The sequence below is a fragment of the Salvia hispanica genome, chromosome 1 (genome assembly GCF_023119035.1).
Source record: "Salvia hispanica cultivar TCC Black 2014 chromosome 1, UniMelb_Shisp_WGS_1.0, whole genome shotgun sequence".
NCBI lineage: Eukaryota > Viridiplantae > Streptophyta > Magnoliopsida > Lamiales > Lamiaceae > Salvia > Salvia hispanica.
Genome location: NC_062965.1, coordinates 13656765 through 13678701, shown reverse-complemented (window position 1 = coordinate 13678701; position 21937 = coordinate 13656765). Strand labels below are relative to the sequence as shown.

General features: G+C 35.6%; 1 pseudogene; it reads right to left on the bottom strand.

Annotated features, from left to right (window-relative positions):
• Positions 1 to 1031: 1031 nt before the first annotated feature.
• LOC125187602 overlaps positions 1032 to 21937 on the bottom strand; it is a 30622-nt pseudogene continuing 9716 nt past the window's right edge.

The window sequence follows — 21937 nt, the reverse complement described above, 5'->3', positions numbered from 1 at the left end:
TTCTTCTTCTTTGGTGCGCCCCGACCCTGCCCCGACCCTTGACCTACTCCCTCTGTCTGAATGGGAGTGTCTCCGAATCGAACGCCCGGTAACAAATCCTCTATGGAGAAAGTGTCATCTCCAGTGAATTGAGTCTCCAATGGGGTCGATGTGTGGGAAGACACAGTAAAAAAATCAAGAGTGGGGTGATAGACATTGTCCCCCCCGGGCGTCACGGGCTGCACCCCCGCTTGCCACCCCAGCATCATCTGTAGCATCTTCTGCATCCCGGCTCCCCAACCGGGCATCATCTGCATACCGAGTTGCATGTCCGGTACCCCCTGCCCACCGCCCTGTGGTATCATCTGCTGCCAAGGGTACATGTTGTAGTACCCGCGCCCATCTGCCCCCATCCCGCTCGTCGCTAGAGTAGACTCGTTGTTGTGATCCATTTCGCGTTATTGCTCTTGTACAGAAATTAAGAGAGAGAGAAAACTTGTTAAAACAAGTGGTGCGAATGAAAATGACGTGAAAATCGCGTATATATAGTGCTTTGAAAATTTAATTAAAAAAATAAAAATAAAAAATTGCGCTGGCCGATCGCCAGCCTACAATGGCGGCGAGCGGATCGGCCAGCGCCCGATAATCGGCGAGCGCTCGCCGGTTGCAATGGTTCGGCGAGCAAGCCGGCTAGCGCCGGGAATCGGTTAGCCGGTCGCTCGCCGATTATAGTGGATGCTCTAACACAAACAAAAACAGCATCTGAATTAATTTTTTGGAGAGTAAAGGCCAAAATTGGTCCTGAACATATGGTCATTTTACGTTTTTGGTCCTAAACATTATCTTTTGGATTTTGTTATCCTGAACATATGGAAATTTGATCATTTTGGTCCTCCGTCAACTTTTCCGTTAAAAACTAAGGGTTAATGGGTTTAGTCTCGATTTTGACCAAATTAAACTTTTAATTCTGAATTTTTACTTCCTAATTAATTTCCTAATTATTTTTACACTTCAATTTCATCTTCTTCTTTCCTTTTCCCCTCCCTCAAGACTCACTCTCTTCTTCCGGCAGATACTACCTCCTCCTCCTTCTCCCCCGCCCTAATCCCCTTCTCCCCTCTCCCCTCAAAATAGCGGTAATTAAATTGCAAAGTCGGAGCAAAAGGATTCTTCGGATGAAGAACCTATTGAAGAAGAAGAGAAAATACAATTAAACACATTTACAAAATCAAATCACAAATCTAATCGCAAAATTAGGTATGAAAAGAAATTACAGAGCTGATTCCAGCAGCGAAGAACGGAACATGACCTGGCTTAACTGTTGGGGTTTGTATACTAAAAGATGCTTCGAGCGTACATGCCTTTGTACAGTCAGCTTGTGCATGTATACGAGAAACGCCACGTCCACTTGTTTACCTAATTATGAGAATAAATAATATAATATAATGGTTTATTATTGAAATATGATAAACAAGTCTAAGGCTTTTTACTAAGAAGGTCAAGTAGGGAAATTCGATGAATCTCCTCATGAGTTTTCCAGTAGGGGACTTGGCCAGATCTAGTAAGAAGAAAAACGTATTCACAACCTAGATAGGCTTTGGCTACCTATTGGTACGGTTGCGGTGTTTGTGATAATTCTCTCTTACCTAAGACGAGATTAGTAACACCGGTGTGGTAAAGCACTAAAAGGATCTAATATGAAATGTATTCTTTATTGCTATCTACTTTAAGAATATATATTTCAGAAATTTTAGTATTTTCTAGTCTATGGAATTAATATCAATATTGTTTATTCAGTCATACGCCACTTTGACTTATCTAGGGGTGGGTCGATACGATATATCGTATCGAAAACGTTGTATCGTGTATCGTATCGAAAATATCGATATGAAAGAATTTCATATCGTTATTGTATCGATATTTCGATATATCGTACCGAAATTCGATATATCGTTAAATATCGATATATCGAAATTTTCGATATATATCGAAAATATCGATATATCGAAAATTTTCGATATATATCGAAAATATCGATATATCGAAAATTTTCGATATATATATATCGATATTTTCGATATAAAACGATATATCGCGATATAAGGAAATTCATATCGTTATCGTATCGAATACTTACGATACGATATCGTATCGTATCGAAAATTCGATAATTTTTCTATATTTTTCAATACGATACGAGCGATATATCATTTTTTCGGTATTTTTCCTCAGCCCTACTTATCAATATGTGAGAGTTTGTATTTAACTCAAGTGCATGATATATTGGGTGGTAGTAATTGAATAACATGAAGGTATTGGAATATTATTTCATAGAATTTGCGTGCCCAGTGTGGTATGATTAAATCCCAAAGGGGTGATCCCCAAGAGGTGTTTGAAAAAGGAATTTATTATTCAGAAAACTGCGCAGTTGGAATTTATTCCACGAATAATAAATAAAGTTTCAAACTAGAAAAACTCTTTGGAGAATTAATTTAATTCTAGTCACATAGCAGACAAAAGAATTAAATTGATGGATCAAGATAATCTTAAACGCGGAAAATATTATAAAATAAAATGGACCCAAGTTATTTGTAATTTGGTGATTTAGGTGGGAGTGCAATATTATTCTTTAGTGGAAAAAAATAATATTTCATTGATAATATATTAAATCATGGGTCATTTGATTTAATTAGTTAATTATCTAATGGGTGAGTCCAACACCTAAATCATTCCATGGATCCCCTTACTAGCCCATTAAGTCTATTATAAATAGTGAGGAGTATGGGAAACCCAAGAACACCAAAAGTTGCACCTCTCAACCCTAACCCTAGCCGCCACTAGCGTGGCTTCTCTCTCCCTCATTTGGCTCGATTTTCGAGCCTCCAAGAAATAGGGAGCTAGGGTTTTTGGTTTGATCTTGTCTTGTTCATTCTAATCCATAGAATTGAATCGAGATAGATAGTTTGGTGTAGTGTTTCTCCTAGATCTCTTCAAAGCTATTTGTTGATTATTCAAGATCCGCCCACACGGATGGATGATCAAGGACAAGGGAATAGTACGGAAGATACATGGTCGGTAAACTAGGGATCGCCCGGAGGTGCAGCAAGCAACGTCAATCCGATGTCGGATTATGAGGTAACATTTAATTCACGTCGAATATGCATGTTTATGTGAATATTTGATGTGTGTTCTATAGATCTATGTTTGTTGCATGAAATTGGAATCGAATGCATAATCACCTAAATAGATCCGTTAAGGACCTGTTTGTTTTCCGTGTCTTCCGCTGCGGTAGTCCCAACAATTGGTATCAGAGCCAATTTTTAGGCTCTGATTATGTATTTGATTAATTGAATTTTTCAAAAATTGTAGTGTAAAAACTTGGGATTTTCGAAAATAATGCAATACATGTTATATGTTTATAATATGTGTTGGATCTATGTTTTTCTTGATTTTATTTTTGGATCTATGATATGATGTTCTAGATCGATGAAAGAATATTATGAATCTTGAATTTTATTCAAGTTTTTCACAAAAATATTCGAGATCTATGATGAACATCATTAGATCTATATATTCTTAATTGGTGTGTTATGGAATTATTTCCTAGAAATATACCTAAGGAAAAGACATAAGTTTTCAATTGTTTTATAAACCTTAAAATTTCGAAAATTACATGTATAATAATTGGATGGATTTTAATTGGAATCTAATTCCTAGTTTGAATTTTGTCTTTAATATGATGTAGGTGAATTTTATTTCATCTAGATAACATCAGTTTAATTAAAGAAGTGAAAATTTCATTTGGCATTAACATGCTACTTAAATCCTAAATTATTAAAGTTTGAAATAGTTAATTGGATTTTAATTGGAATTCAATTCCTAGTTTAATTTGAATTTTATCTTTAATTTTGATGAAGGTGAATTTGTTTCATCTAGATAACATCAAATGTGATTTAAAGGTATGAAAATTCATAGAGCATTAATTTTGCTATTAAAATCCTTAATTATTTATTTAAGTTGAATTTTGTCTTTAATTTTGATGAAGGTGAATTTTATTTCATCTAGAAAACATCATTTTGAATTAAAGATGTAATAAGATTCTTCTTGTCATGTGATGTTATGAAAGCTATGAGAAATTTAGTTCTCAAATTTAATTGGTGTGTTTTAAATGGATTTAGTCTTAATTGGATAAATGCGGATTTATATATCAAAGTGGGCATTTTAAATTGAGACTTAGCTAATCTTTTATGATATACACCTAGACATTAATTTTAGGATAAGGATGGATTAATTCTATCTAAGTAAATCCTAATAGTATTAAAAGGTAATTCTAATAATCAAGATACGTTATTTTAACTAATAATGTATGATTGTTTAAGATTGGACTTAATGTCTAGATAATCTTGTTTATGTGAAGATAGAATTTTAATTCTATCTATTTATTTTAGATGCTTAATTAAATGATCAAGTTTCGTCATTATGGTTATGTGAACCTTGTGTAAATGTGTTTACATGTTTTATTGATGAATGATGGATATTTAATTTGAGTTATGATTTTATTTGTTAAAATCTAGTTTAACTCATGCATCGCCTATGTACTTATTGCCTTGCATGCATAGCTAGTACATGTTTAATTATTCTTTGAATGTGGATACCTGCCTTATCTGCTTAAGTGATAATTAAACTATTAAAACCACCAACAAGAAAATATGAAGCGATAATTACAACACGTTTGTATATGGCCTCCATAAAATTGGTCTTAGTGCGAAGTAGTGACCGGCCTGTCTTTACGGGAGGAACATTACCAGTTCGTAAGTTTGGACTTCTCTAGATAAAGGTTATTAAAATCGTAAAATTAGTTTTTCAGTAATATCGCGACTGGTCTTTACCGGAGCAATATTGCTGCGAAATTATAAGGATTGTATTTTAATAATGCTTAGAGGGAGCTATAGGAGGAGGTGCTTGTCCGGTTCGACCTTTCTTTAGAGGAGTTCACGCACAAGTAAAGAATCCTTAGTGCTTAATTTTATGGTTATACGCTTTAGCATTGTTAGTCAGCCATGCCATTCTTATGGGCTCTGGACTATCTGTCGACATTGTGGACAGTAAAAATAATGGATTTCTTGCATAAATATGACACGGCTTCCTAGTAGAAGAACGTTTGTGCTTGATTTTTGTGGATGTAAAATTGATAAATTGTTTTGTGGTTATTTGCAATTCCTTGAAATTTTACATGTTTATATTATTGGTGTTTGTTCTCAGCTTGAACGAAAGATGATTGATACTTGGGATATTTACTATGCCATACTTAGTTCGAGGAAGCGTGACTCTGAATTGTTTAAGGAATGGAAAAGTAAGCTTGATGTTGATCGTTTGATCAATGACTTGAGATTGATTCTCAGCAAGAATCGTCCGCCCACATACCATCTACAAGGAGAGGACAAGGAGTTTCGTGATCAGTGGCATACCGCGGAATGTCATCTCAAGGGCTTCGTTTTAGCCAATGTTGGCAATGCCCTTGAGAGGTTTGACAAACCCAAAAGGCCGTTGGTCAACAAGCCCACGTGGTTTGAAGAAAAGTCCTCTAAGGCAAGAGCTGGTATCGCTGTGAAGCATTTAAGGCATGATGTATTTGAAGAGGGCCAAGACGTGGGGGTATATGCCCTAGTCATGCTTGGCTACTTCAATGAACTTCACTTGTCGGGGGGGAAAGTTGACCCAGAAACCCAACAGATAATGATCCTTGATGGGCTTCCAGATAGCTTTAATGAAGTCAGAAATGAAATTTTGTTTAGCGACAAAAAGTTTTCGTTTTTGGAGCTTTATAACAAGCTTGTGATTGCTCAAACAAAGATGAAAAGAAGGGGTGGACTTTTGAGATGACCATGTTCAAGTCAGAAGAGTTTATTTTTGCTTTTATGTTTACATTGTTGAATTTTAAGAGTTTTTTATATTGTTTGGTTTTGATATCATATGGATTATTGATGTGGAATTTTATTCCTAGTTTATCAATTATGTTTTTGGATTATCAATTCATTTTATAATGTTTTCATTATTAGATAAATGAAGTTTTGATCATCCAATTATTTATGACATCAAATGTAACATGGTTAATATCAAAATTGTTTACTTGTGATTAAAATTGTTGATTCAATTATTATAAAGTTTTCTTCTAGAAATATTGATTATTAAGTTTCTTTAATCCTTAAGTCTTTTGAACCATTATTTTGTTGATGAGTCAATAGAACATTAATGTTCGACATGGATTCAATACAAAATAAAATGATCTTATTATCGCGTTTGTTCAAATAAAGGTGTAAGAAAAATAATCACAATGATTGATTACAAGACAAGTAAAATAAATTCAACTAGAAACAAGATAAGTATTTGTTATAAATACTAGAAGTTCTTGTATAGTAAATATAGTATGCACATTAAATTTGTTTTAATGTTCCAAGCCTAGAGTTGACTATTTGATTAGTTATTGTTTTATTTATTTTGTTGTGAAAGTGATAATTAAAATAGTGGGAGCTTTTTCTTAATGAATAATTAAATTCTAAGTGTTTAATAAGAGCGTCATGACTCGTTTTATTAAACTAGAGTGAATTTAACTCCAGACACTGTTTAAATTGTTTTAATAGCCTTAAAGAATATTGAGACTGGTATTTTTCTACTTTTAAAAGTGGGAGCTAAATTTTGTCTCATAGAATATTCATAAATGGAATTAAGGTAATGTTTGATAGAGTTAAAAGGGTTCACACCCTAGAATGAAAGAAGTGATGAATTGCACACTTTCTAAGACTCTAATAACATTAAAAGACATTTCCAAGTTAGCTATTAAAATTAGAATTGCTTTTGGATTTCCAAAGAAAGTATTTCTAAAGATCACAACAAATGGTTAAATAAATGAACTCTTGGAATTTATGACTATAAAACAAAGAATGCAATCATTCGGTTTTATTTTGTCATAAGGACTAATTTCCAATTAGTCATTGTGATGAGGTAATTATGTTCATACATAAATTTACATCACAAATTATATAGCAAGGATAATACCAAGTTAGGTTGGTATTATATAAACTCATGTTTTAGTCGGTTTAATTGGTATGTTGAGGTGCTTAATGTTGAGTTTTGATGCTTGAATTGTCTATTTCCAGCCAATTAACCTATCTTTTGGAGTTTCATGTGTTTGTTGAGTGTTCTAGGATAAGTAGATAAAAAAGAGGCAAAAATCCGGCCGATTGTGGATAGGAGGCAGCAGGGCCTTTAAAGGCTACACCCGGCCGGGTGAGTTTTACTCTTATAAATTCTACCCGGCCGGGTAGGACTTGAGGACCAGAAGGAGCCGGAAAACGACACCCGGCCGGGTATCCTGAAGACAGCGTGACGAGTCCAGAAAGGGGTCTGAAATGGTCACCCGGCCGGGTGGATTTACAGTTCATAAATTCTACCCGGCCGGGTACGTCAGTTTGACGCGTCTGAAAGCTGAAAACGCGATTTTTGAAGTGGAAAAACGAGAAGAAAAGGCTAGGGTTGGATTGGACGAGATTCATTCTACCTTACCGCCTCCAACACTCACACACACCCCCAAGAACACTTCTAGAGAGAGAATTGAAGATTGAAGACTCCAAATCGGAAGATTGAAGACTTCACTCCATAGATTCGTTCCACAGGAGTTCTTAGTATCTATCTTTCATGTTTTTGTTCGGATTCTTTGTGTTAAACTTAGTTTTCTCCATGAACATGAGTAGCTAAACACCTTTTGTAGAATTCTTGGTGAAGATGCATTAATTTCATAGTTTTTATCCAATTGATTTTGTTCTTACCTTGCTCTTGTAGTTATTTGATTATTCTTGGGTTTATTCCTTTCAATTGCTTGATCACCACTTGATTGTGTAGGATTAATTAGATTAATCGGGAGATGAAATAATTAATCTGGAAATAGGAATAGTTCACACCTTAATGCAATAAAACTCGGGAGAGTTGAGGTTTTGAGTGAGGTCTTTGACCTAATCGAGCTTTTGGGAGTTAGGGGTTTTAGGATTAGAAGGGGACTTCAATCCTAGCACCTAATCTACAGGTTTCTCACCTCGGGAGGGGGTTTAATCTATAATTGTGGTCGACTTAGTAATTCTAGAGACACCAAAAGGTAAGACAATTTGATTGGATAAGAGCTTGGAATTGTGCATCGGATCCTTGAGTTCTACAATTTTCTCCATATTATCTTTTCACTCCGTGTTTATTTGTTTTTATTTATCTCTTTGTTCATTATATGCTTTTCGTAGTGTTAGAACAAAACCAAACCTTTCCTGATTCTCTAGATAGTAGTCAACATTTGTTCGTGGTAGTTAAGTTGATACGAATTTGTCTCTGTGGGATACGATACTCTTGCTTGCTAATTGCTACACTAGCCCCGTACACTTGCGGGTATCACTTGTGTTAAAATAAGTTGAGTCAAGTTTTTGGCGCCGTTGCCGGGGACAATTTTGTGTCATTATAGCTTAATATCGTGATAATAATAGAGATTACTAATCTAGATTTTATTTGCTTTATTTTTATTTTTATTTTTGAGTTCTCTAATCTTTGTGTTTCCTTTGGCAGGTTGTATGCACACGCGTTCTAAAGGTCCACCTTTAGAGCCAATCGATCTTGAGATCGAAGCATCCAACAGGAAGAGGAACGCACAGAGGAGGTTAAACCAAAGGATTCGGGTATCTTCACCCGGTCATAGGCGTCTACCTTCTCCTATCCAGAGAACTCCAGTACCTAGTCCATCTCCACTTCCGTCACCCATACAGTACGAGCCGCGGTCTCCAATCCTAATGGCGGACGAGGAGAACAACAATTTTGAAGACAACGAGGAGAATAACAACAATGAGAATCCCGTTATTCGTCAGCTCCGTGAGCAGATGGCCAACATGCAGAGGCAGTTGGATGAGCAGAACGCGAGACCACCAATTCAGCCCGTGCAGAATCTGTATGCATATAGACGGGTTGCTAATCCACCAATCAATAATGCCGGGATTGCGGCCAACAGCTTTGAGTTAAAGTCGGGATTGATAAACAGGGCAGAAGCACATGCATTTGGTGGAACAGGTTCGGAAGATGCCAACAAACACTTGACCAAGTTCATACAAATCAGCAACACGGTGAAGGCTAATGGGGTCTCCGATGATCAGATTCGCCTCAGATTGTTCCCTTTTTCTTTGAAGGATGACGCTAGGGATTGGTATGATAGCATGGATCCCAACTCGGTCGAGACTTGGGATGCAATGGTTGAGCTCTTCTTGGATAAGTACTATCCACCGAGCGAGGCACTAAAGCGCCAAGCTGAAGTCATCTCTTATGCAATGCATCCTCAAGAGAATATTCACGAGGCATGGAAGAGATTCAAACACCTGATGAAGAGATGCCCCAACCACGGGTTAAGCCCGGGGCAACAGATCGTAACTTTCCATAGGGGAGCCACTCCGGAGGCAATACACGAGTTGAATATGAGCGCAGGGGGGTCACTCCTTAAGTTGGGAGAAAACGAGGCATTAGAGGTGATTGAGAGGGTGGCCTCCAACGATGATGGGTGGAAAAATGAGAGAAGCAAAACCTACAGGGTGGCGTCCGCATCGGATGTTGACAAGATGGACATGATGTCCAAGCAGCTGGATTTCTTGACTAGTAAGTTCAGCAGTATGGAAACAGAGCCAACCGGGCTCGAAAGTGAAGAGGTGAATTACGTGCACCAAGGCGGCAACAATCGGAATTTCAACAACAACTACCGCCACAATCAAGGGGGTGGTAACTTCAACAGCTTTGGGAATAAGGCACATCCCAATTTGTCTTATGGGAATCCTCACAACGCCCTGCAGCCACCTCCGGGGTTTCAAGTGTCGAACGGACAAGTCATTGAGCCGAAGAAGAATGAGCTTGGAGACGTCTTGATGACGTTTATGAAGCAGACAGGGGAAATAATGGCTAATTCTGATAAGAGACTGAAGCAGGTAGAGACAGACGTGCAGAGCCTGGGCATTCACATGAAGAGCATCGATACTCAGATGAGCCAGATTTCACAGGTTGTGGGTATTCAACATCAACCGGGCCAGTTTCCCTCACATACCATTGTCAATCCCAAGGACTGCAAGGATTGCAAAGCCATCAATCTGAGGAATGACAAAAGCTATGAAGGTCCAACCATGCCTGCAGAGAAGGAGAAGATCTCACAAGAAGAGGTGGTTGTAGAAGATATGTATACGAGAAACGCCACATCCACTTGTTTACCTATTTATGAGAATAAATAATATAATATAAATGGTTTATTATTGAAATATGATAAACAAGTCTAAGGCTTTTTACTAAGAAGGTCAAGTAGGGAAATTCGATGAATCTCCTCATGAGTTTTCCAGTAGGGGACTTGGCCAGATCTAGTAAGAAGAAAAACGTATTCACAACCTAGATAGGCTTTGGCTACCTATTGGTACGGTTGCGGTGTTTGTGATAATTCTCTCTTACCTAAGATGAGATTAGTAACACCGGTGTGGTAAAGCACTGAAAGGATCTAATCCGAAATGTATTCTTTATTGCTATCTACTGAAAGAATATATTTCAGAAAGTTTAGTATTTTCTAGTCTATGATATTAATATCAATATTGTTTATTCAATCAAACGCCACTTTGACTTATCAATATGTGAGAGTTTGTACGTAACTCAAGTTCATGATATCTTGGGTGGTAGTAATTGAATAACATGAAGGTATTGGAATATTATTTCATAGAATTCGCGTGCCCAGTGTGGTATGATTAAATCCCTAAGGGGTGATCCCCAAGAGGTGTTTGAAAGAGGAATTTATTATTCAGAAAACTGCGCAGTTGGAATTTATTCCACGAATAATAAATAAAGTTTCAAACTAGAAAAACTCTTTGGAGAATTAATTTAATTCTAGTCACATAGCAGACAAAAGAATTAAATTGACGGATCAAGATAATCTTAAACGCGGGAAATATTATAAAATAAAATGGACCCAAGTTATTTGTAATTTGGTGATTTAAGTGGGAGTGCAATATTATTCTTTAGTGGAATAAAATAATATTCCATTGATAATATATTAAATCATGGGTCATTTGATTTAATTAGTAATTTATCTAATGGGTGAGCCCAACACTTAAGTCATTCCATGGATCCCCTTACTAGCCCAATAAGGTCCACTATAAATAATGAATGAAAGGGAAACCCTAGCACACAATCCAAGACACACTAAACCCTAACCCTAGCCGCCAAAATCGGCGCCTCCTCTCTCTCTCACTTGGTCTCGATTTTCGTGCCTAGCACGTGGGAGAATTAGGGTTTTGATTATTGTTCTTGATCTATCCTAATTCATAGGATTAGATCTAGACAATTTGGTGTTTGTATTGGGTTTCCCTAGATCCATTCAAAGTTATTTAATTGGTTTTCTAAGATCCGCCCACACGGATGGAGAATCAAGGACGAGGGAATAGTACGGAAGATTCGTGGTCGATAAACCAAGGATCTCCGGGTGGTGCAGCTAGCAACGTCAATCCAATGATGGATTATGAGGTAACAATCGAATCTACATCAAATTGCATGATTATGTGTTTATTTGATGTTATATCTATAGATCTATGAATATTGCATGAAATTGGAGTCGAATGCATAATCACCTAAATAGATCCGTTCTAGGACCTGTTTGGTTTCCGTGTCTTCCGCTGCGGTAGTCCCAACAACTGGTATCAGAGCCAATTTTTAGGCTCTGATTATGTATTTGATTAATTGAATTTTTCGAAAATTATAGTGTTAAAACTTGGGATTTTCGAAAATAATGCAATATGTGTTGGATCTATGTTTTTCTTGATTTTATTTTTGGATCTATGATATGATGTTCTAGATCGATGAAAGAATATTATGAATCTTGAATTTTATTCAAGTTTTTCACAAAAATATTCTAGATCTATGATGAACATCATTAGATCTATATATTCTAAGTAATATATACTAGATTATATGTTTGTTGATTACATATATGTATGTGTTTAAGTGAATATATGTTTTTGAATCAAGAAATAAAGTGGTCCATGATTGAATACTTGGATCGATGAAAGAATATTATGAATCTTGAATTTTATTTGAGTTTTTCACAAGAATATTCTAGATCTAAGCAAGTATTCATAGATCTATAGTTTTATGTTCTTAATATGCAAGAATAATTTAAATTGCTTAAATGCTAGATGTTTAAATATGCATATGTGATGAACATAAAAGATTGTTACAAATTAAGAAACGATTAATTAAGATTTAAGATCGCGGTCAAGCGAAGCGACCGCGATAAATCAAGTTAATTAAAGTTGAAAACGAATAAATGAATGCAAGGGTTTAAACCCTAGATGTGTTCAAGAACCGGGCTGCCTTCATCGGGGATCGCCGATCCAGATCTGGTGAGAAAAGGCGGCGGTGGCTACGGCTGGTCGGAGGAGTCAGCGACGGCGGCGGGCAGCAGCTCCGGCAGCCGCTGCATCGTCTTCGGACAGCAGCGCCGGGCAGCGGCTGCACAGCCGTGTGTCGGCAGCGGCAATCAGCTCCAGAACGCAGCAGCAGCAGCGTCGTCGTCTTCGGGCGACGGCGGGCAGCAGCAGCGGCGTCGTCGTCTTCGGGCGGTGGCGGGAGGCAGTCAGAGGGCGGCGGAAACGCTGCAATGACAAAAGCCCTTGCTCCGGGCAGTGGCGACGCTCGCAGCAGCAACAGCGGCGCCGTCTTCGGGCAGCAGCAGGCAGTTGCATCGTCGGCGAACAGCAGCTCCGAAGGACAGCGGCGGCCCTGACTTCGGTTAGGGCAGCAGCCGCGGTGTTCTAGCCAACGGAGCAGCAGAGACGGCGGCGGTCAGCGGGCGGCGGCTGCTCCAGTGGGAGCGGCAGAGGCAGCGCCGCTGCAGTGGGAGCAGCGGCGGTGGTCGCGGGAGGCGGCGGAGGTCGGGCGCGGCAGCAGCGGCTGCCGCGAGGCCCGTGGCGGCCCAAACCCTAATTAGGGTTTTGGGTTGCGTCGTTGCGTCGTCTCGTTCTTCGTTTTTCATGTTTTCGTTTCTTAAGACGCAAGCTATTTATAATTGTGGTTTAAAATCCTAAACCTAGAATAATTAAAATATCTTGTAGGAATTAGAATGATTTTGCCATTAAGTCAAGATTCTAATTTAAATGAGAATAATTACTTTCTTTAAAATATTGCCAATTGATTAATTAGGTCAAATAAGTTGATTTAATTTGTTAATTAGTTGATTTTGATGGATTCTTTCCATCTAGATATTATCATGGTAATTAACATAAGAAAATTCAATATTTGATTGATCTATTTTTTTGGCTTTTCCTTAATTGGATGGAATTTTAAAGAATATTCTCCTAATATGCTTTCATGTTTTAATTTTAAGGTTTAATTGAAAATTGTCTATATTTTAATTGGTGTGTTATGGAATTATTTCCTAGATATATACCTAAGGAAAAGACATAAGTTTTTCAATTGTTTAAAGCCTTAAAATTTTCGAAAATTACATATATATAATAATTGGATGGATTTTATTTGGAATCCTATTCCTAGTTTGAATTTTGTCTTTAATATGATGTAGGTGAATTTTATTTCATCTAGATAACATCGGCTTAATTAAAGAAGTGAAAAATTCATTTGGCATTAACATGCTACTTAAATCCTAAATTATTAAAGTGTTAAATGATTAATTGGATTTTAATTGGAATTCAATTCCTAGTTTAATTTGAATTTTATCTTTAATTTTGATGAAGGTGAATTTGTTTCATCTAGATAACATCAAATGTGATTTAAAGGTATGAAAATTCATAGAGCATTAATTTTGCTATTAAAATCCTTAATTATTTATTAAGTTGAATTTTGTCTTTAATTTTGATGAAGGTGAATTTTATTTCATCTAGAAAACATCATTTTGAATTAAAGATGTAATAAGATTCTTCTTGTCATGTGATTTTATGAAAGCTAAGAGAAATTTTAATTCTCGAATTTAATTGGTGTGTTTTAAATGGATTTAGTCTTAATTGGATAAATGCGGATTTATATATCCAAGTGGGCATTTTAAATTGAGACTTAGCTAATCTTTTATGATATACACCTAGACATTAATTTTAGGATAATGATGGATTAATTCTATCTAAGTAAATCCTAATAGTATTAAAAGGTAATTCTAATAATCAAGATACGTTATTTTAACTAATAATGTATGATTGTTTAAGATTGGACTTAATGTCTAGATAATCTTGTTTATGTGAAGATGGAATTTTAATTCTATCTATTTATTTTAGATGCTTAATTAAATGATCAAGTTTCGTCATTATGTTTATGTGAACCTTATGTAAATGTGTTTACATGTTTTATTGATGAATGATGGATATTTAATTTGAGTTATGATTTTATTTGTTAAAATCTAGTTTAACTCGTGCATCGCCTATGTACTTATTGCCTTGCATGCATAGCTAGTACATGTTTAATTATTCTTTGAATGTGGATATCTGCCTTATCTGCTTAAGTAATAATTAAACTATTAAAACCACCAACAAGAAAATATGAAGCGATAATTACAACACGTTTGTATATGGCCTCCATAAAATTGGTCTTAGTGCGAAGTAGTGACCGGCCTGTCTTTACGGGAGGAACATTACCAGTTCGTAAGTTTGGACTTCTCTAGATAAAGGTTATTAAAATCGTAAAATTAGTTTTTCAGTAATATCGCGACTGGTCTTTACCGGAGCAATATTGCTGCGAAATTATAAGGATTGTATTTTAATAATGCTTAGAGGGAGCTATAGGAGGAGGTGCTTGTCCGGTTCGACCTTTCTTTAGAGGAGTTCACGCACAAGTAAAGAATCCTTAGTGCTTAATTTTATGGTTATACGCTTTAGCATTGTTAGTCAGCCATGCCATTCTTATGGTCTCTGGACTATCTGTCGACATTGTGGCCAGTAAAAATAATGGATTTCTTGCATGAATATGACACGGCTTCCTAGTAGAAGAACGTTTGTGCTTGATTTTTGTGGATGTAAAATTGATGAATTGTTTTGTGGTTATTTGCAATTCCTTGAAATTTTACATGTTTATATTATTGGTATTTATTCTCAGCTTGAACGAAAGATGATTGATACTTGGGATATTTACTATGCCATACTTAGTTCAAGGAAGCGTGACTCTGAATTGTTTAAGGAATGGAAAAGTAAGCTTGATGTTGATCGTTTGATCAATGACTTGAGGTTGATTCTCAGCAAGAATCGTCCGCCCACATACCATCTACAAGGAGAGGACAAGGAGTTTCGTGATCAGTGGCATACCGCGGAATGTCATCTCAAGGGCTTCCTTTTAGCCGGTGTTGGCAATGCCCTTGAGAGGTTTGACAAACCCAAAAGGCCGTTGGTCAACAAGCCCAAGTGGTTTGAAGAAAAGTCCTCTAAGGTAAGAGCTGGTCGCGCTGTGGAGCATTTAAGGAGTGAGGTATTGGAAGAGGGCCATGATGTGGGCAAATACGTCCTAGTCATGCATGGCTATTTCCATGAACTTCTATTATCGGGGGGGAAAGTTGACCCAGAAACCCAGAAGATAATGATCCTTGATGGGCTTCCAGATAGCTTTAATGAAGTCAGAGATGAAATTTTGTTTAGCGACAAAACGTTTTCGTTTTTGGAGCTTTATAACAAGCTTGTGATTGCTCAAACAAAGATGAAAAGAAGGGGTGGACTTTTGAGATGATCATGTTCAAGTCAGAAGAGTTTATTTTTGCTTTATTTACATTGTTGAATTTTAAGAGTTTTTGATATTGTTTGGTTTTGATATCATATGGATTATTGATATGGAATTTTATTCCTAGTTTATCAATTGTGTTTTTGGATTATCGATGTCATTTTATAATGCTTGCATTATTAGATAAATGAAGTTTTGATTATCCAATTATTTATGACATCAAATGTAACATGGTTAATATCAAAATGTTTACTTGTGATTAAATTTGTTGATTCAATTATTATGAAGTTTTCTTCTAGAAATATTGATTATTAAGTTTCTTTAATCCTTAAGTCTTTTGAACCATTATTTTGTTGAAGAGTCAATAGAACATTAATGTTCGACATGGATTCAATACAAAATAAAATGATCTTATGATCGCGTTTGTTCAAATAAAGGTGTGAGAAAAATAATCACAATAATTGATTACAAGACAAGTAAAATAAATTCAACTAGAAACAAGATAAGTATTTATTATAAATACTAGAAATTCTTGTATAGTAAATATAGTGTGCACATTAAATTTATTTTAATGTTCCAAGCCTAGAGTTGACTATTTGATTAGTTATTGTTTTATTTATTTTGTTGTGAAAGTGATAATTAAAATAGTGGGAGCTTTTCTTAAATGAATGATTAAATTCTAAGTGTTTAATAAGAGCTTCATAGCTCATTTTATTAAACTAGGATGAATTTAACTCCAAGCACTATTTAAATTGTTTTAATAGCCTTAAAGAATATTGAGACTAGTATTTTTCTACTTTTAAAAGTGGGAGCTAAATTTTGTCTCATAGAATATTCATTTATGAATATTCTATGAGACAAAATTTAGCTCCCACTTTTAAAAGTATTAAATATTCTTTAAGGCTATTAAAACAATTTAAACAGTGCTTGGAGTTAAATTCATCCTAGTTTAATAAAATGAGCTATGAAGCTCTTATTAAACACTTAGAATTTAATCATTCATTAAGAAAAGCTCCCACTATTTTAATTATCACTTTCACAACAAAATAAATAAAACAATAACTAATCAAATAGTCAACTCTAGGCTTGGAACATTAAAACAAATTTAATGTGCATACTATATTTACTACACAAGAATTTCTAGTATTTATAACAAATACTTATCTTGTTTCTAGTTGAATTTAATTTACTTGTCTTGTAATCAATTATTGTGATTATTTTTCTTACACCTTTATTTGAACAAACGCGATCATAAGATCATTTTATTTTGTATTGAATCCATGTCGAACATTAATGTTCTATTGACTCATCAACAAAATAATGGTTCAAAAGACTTAAGGATTAAAGAAACTTAATAATCAACATTTCTAGAAGAAAACTTCATAATAATTGAATCAACAAATTTAATTACAAGTAAACATTTTGATATTAACCATGTTACATTTGATGTCATAAATAATTGGATGATCAAAACTTCATTTATCTAATAATGAAAGCATTATAAAATGAATTGATTATCCAAAAACATAATTGATAAACTAGGAATAAAATTCCATATCAATAATCCATATGATATCAAAACCAAACAATATAAAAAACTCTTAAAATTCAACAATGTAAACATAAAAGCAAAAATAAACTCTTCTGACTTGAACATGATCATCTCAAAAGTCCACCCCTTTTTCTCATCTCAGTTTGAGCATTCACAAGCTTGTTATAAAGTTCCAGAATTGAAAACGTTTTGTCGCTAAACAAAATTTCATCTCTGACTTCATTAAAGCTATCTGGAAGCCCATCAAGGATCATTATCTTCTGGGTTTCTGGGTCAACTTTCCCCCCGATAATAGAAGTTCATGGAAATAGCCATGCATGACTAGGACGTATTTGCCCACATCATGGCCCTCTTCCAATACCTCACTCCTTAAATGCTCCACAGCGCGACCAGCTCTTACCTTAGAGGACTTTTCTTCAAACCACTTGGGCTTGTTGACCAACGGCCTTTTGGGTTTGTCAAACCTCTCAAGGGCATTGCCAACACCGGCTAAAAGGAAGCCCTTGAGATGACATTCCGCGGTATGCCACTGATCACGAAACTCCTTGTCCTCTCCTTGTAGATGGTATGTGGGCGGACGATTCTTGCTGAGAATCAACCTCAAGTCATTGATCAAACGATCAACATCAAGCTTACTTTTCCATTCCTTAAACAATTCAGAGTCACGCTTCCTTGAACTAAGTATGGCATAATAAATATCCCAAGTGTCAATCATCTTTCGTTCAAGCTGAGAACAAATACCAATAATATAAACATGTAAAATTTCAAGGAATTGCAAATAACCACAAAACAATTCATCAATTTTACATCCACAAAAATCAAGCACAAACGTTCTTCTACTAGGAAGCCGTGTCATATTCATGCAAGAAATTCATTATTTTTACTGGCCACAATGTCGACAGATAGTCCAGAGACCATAAGAATGGCATGGCTGACTAACAATGCTAAAGCGTATAACCATAAAATTAAGCACTAAGGATTCTTTACTTGTGCGTGAACTCCTCTAAAGAAAGGTCGAACCGGACAAGCACCTCCTCCTATAGCTCCCTCTAAGCATTATTAAAATACAATCCTTATAATTTCGCAGCAATATTGCTCCGGTAAAGACCAGTCGCGATATTACTGAAAAACTAATTTTACGATTTTAATAACCTTTATCTAGAGAAGTCCAAACTTACGAACTGGTAATGTTCCTCCCGTAAAGACAGGCCGGTCACTACTTCGCACTAAGACCAATTTTATGGAGGTCATATACAAACGTGTTGTAATTATCGCTTCATATTTTCTTGTTGGTGGTTTTAATAGTTTAATTATCACTTAAGCAGATAAGGCAGGTATCCACATTCAAAGAATAATTAAACATGTACTAGCTATGCATGCAAGGCAATAAGTACATAGGCGATGCATGAGTTAAACTAGATTTTAACAAATAAAATCATAACTCAAAATAAATATCCATCTTTCATCAATAAAACATGTAAACACATTTACAAAAGGTTCACATAAACATAATGACGAAACTTGATCATTTAATTAAGCATCTAAAATAAATAGATAGAATTAAAATTCTATCTTCACATAAACAAGATTATCTAGACATTAAGTCCAATCTTAAACAATCATACATTATTAGTTAAAATAACGTATCTTGATTATTAGAATTACCTTTTAATACTATTAGGATTTACTTAGATAGAATTAATCCATCCTTATCCTAAAATTAATGTCTAGGTGTATATCATAAAAGATTAGCTAAGTCTCAATTTAAAATGCCCACTTGGATATATAAATCCGCATTTATCCAATTAAGACTAAATCCATTTAAAACACACCAATTAAATTCGAGAATTAAAATTCTCATAGCTTTCAAATAAAATCACATGACAAGAAAAATCTTATTACATCTTTAATTCAAAATGATGTTTTCTAGATGAAATAAAATTCACCTTCATCAAAATTAAAGACAAAATTCAACTTAAATAAATAATTAAGGATTTTAATAGCAAAATTAATGCTCTATGAATTTTCATACCTTTAAATCACATTTGATGTAATCTAGATGAAACAAATTCACCTTCATCAAAATTAAAGATAAAATTCAAATTAAACTAGGAATTGAATTCCAATTAAAATCCAATTAATTATTTAACACTTTAATAATTTAGGATTTTAGTAGCATGTTAATGCCAAATGAATTTTTCACTTCTTTAATTAAACTGACGTTATCTAGATGAAACAAAGTTCACCTTACATCAAATTAAAGACAAAATTCAAACTAGGAATTATATTCCAATTAAAATCCATCCAATTATTACTAGTGCAATTTTCGAAAATTTTAAAGGTTTAAAACAATTGAAAAACTCATGTCTTTTCCTTAGGTATATTTCTAGGAAATAATTCCATAACACACCAAATAAAATATAGACAATTTTCAATTAAACCTTAAAATTAAAACATGAAAGCATATAGCGAGAATATTCTTTAAAATTCCATCTAATTATGGAAAAGCCAAAAATTAGTTCAAACATATATTGAATTTCCTTATGTTAATTACCATGATATTATCTAGATGGAAACAATCCACCAAAATCAATTAATTAACAAATTAAATCAATTTATTTGACCTAATTATTCCAATTGGCAAATTTATAAAGAAGACAATTATTCTCTTTTAAATTAGAATCTTGATTTAATTGCAAAATCATTCTAATTACCACAAGATATTTAATTCTTCTAGGTTAAGGATTTTAAACCACAATTATAAATAACTTGTGCCTTAAGAAACGAAAACACGAAAACGAAAAACGAACGACGAGACGACGCGACCAAAACCCTAATTAGGGTTCAGGCCGCCACTGGGCCTCGCAGCAGCTGCTGCTGCCGCGTCTGACCTCCGCCGCCTCCCGCGACTGCCGGCGCTGCTCCCACTGCAGCGTCGCCGCTGCCGCTGACCGCCGCCGCCACTGCCGCGAGCGTCGCCACTGCCCGGAGAGAGAGCTGTTGTCACTGCAGCGTTGCCGCCGTGACGCTCCCACTGCAGTTGCCGCTTGCCCTCCGTCGCCTGGAACACTGCGGCGGCTGCCCCAACCGAAGTCAGGGCTGCCGCTGCCGGAGCTGCTGCCTGTTGTCTGGAGTCGCTGCCGCTGCCGGAGCTGCTGCCCGCTGACCCCTTGAAGACGCCGCTGCCGCTGCTGGATCAACAAGGATCCATGGCTGCCTGTCTTCGTCAACACCAACGTGAACAGGCTGCTGTCCAGCCCTTCGTCGCTGCTTTGGATGCCCGGAAAGCAAACCGCCGCTGTCCGAAGACTGCGGCTGCTGCCCGGTGAAGACGGCGACTCCCCGGCCACCGTCGCTGCCTCATTCAGCCGGATCTGGATCGGCGATCCCCGACAAGGCGAGATCCGCAGCCTGGTCTTCGAACACACCTAGGGTTTAACCCTTGTGTTCCTTTGTTTGTTTTCAATTTTAATTAACTTGATTTATCGCGGTCGCTTCGCTTGACCGCGATCTTAAATCTTAATTAATCGTTTCTTAATTTGTAACAATCCTTTATGTTCATATCAAATATGCATATTTAAACATCTAGCTTTTTAGCAATTTAAATTATTCTTGCATATTAAGAACATAAAACTATAGATCTATGAATACTTGCTTAGATCTAGAATATTCTTGTGAAAAACTTGAATAAAATTCAAGATTCATAATATTCTTTCATCGATCCAAGTATTCAATCATGGACCACTTTATTTCTTGATTCAAAAGCATATATTCACTTAAACACATACATATATGTAATTACAAACATATAATCTAGTATATATTACTTAGAATATATAGATCTAATGATGTTCATCATAGATCTAGAATATTTTTGTGAAAAACTTGAATAAAATTCAAGATTCATAATATTCTTTCATCGATCTAGAACATCATATCATAGATCCGAAAATAAAATCAAGAAAAATATAGATCCAACACACATTGCATCCTAATTCTCCCACGTGCTAGGCACGAAAATCGAGACAAGTGAGAGAGAAGAGGGAGAAGCATGAGTTGCCTCCTAGGGTTAGGGTTTTGTGTTGTCTTGGATTGTGTGCTAGGGTTTGCCTTTCATTCATTATTTATAGTGGACCTTATTGGGCTAGTAAGGGGATCCATGGAATGACTTAAGTGTTGGGCTCACCCATTAGATAATTAACTAATTAAATCAAATGACCCATGATTTAATATATTATCAATGGAATATTATTTTGTTCCACTAAAGAATAATATTGCACTCCCACTTAAATCACCAAATTACAAATAACTTGGGTCCATTTTATTTTATAATATTTCCCGCGTTTAAGATTATCTTGATCCGTCAATTTAATTCTTTTGTCTGCTATGTGACTAGAATTAAATTAATTCTCCAAAGAGTATTTCTAGTTTGAAACTTTATTTATTATTCGTGGAATAAATTCCAACTGCGCAGTTTTCTGAATAATAAATTTCTCTTTCAAACACCTCATTGGAGATCACCCTTTTAGGGATTTAATCATACCACACTGGGCACACGAATTCTATGAAATAATATTCCAATACCTTCATGTTATTCAATTACTACCACCCAAGATATCATGAACTTGAGTTACGTACAAACTCTCACATATTGATAAG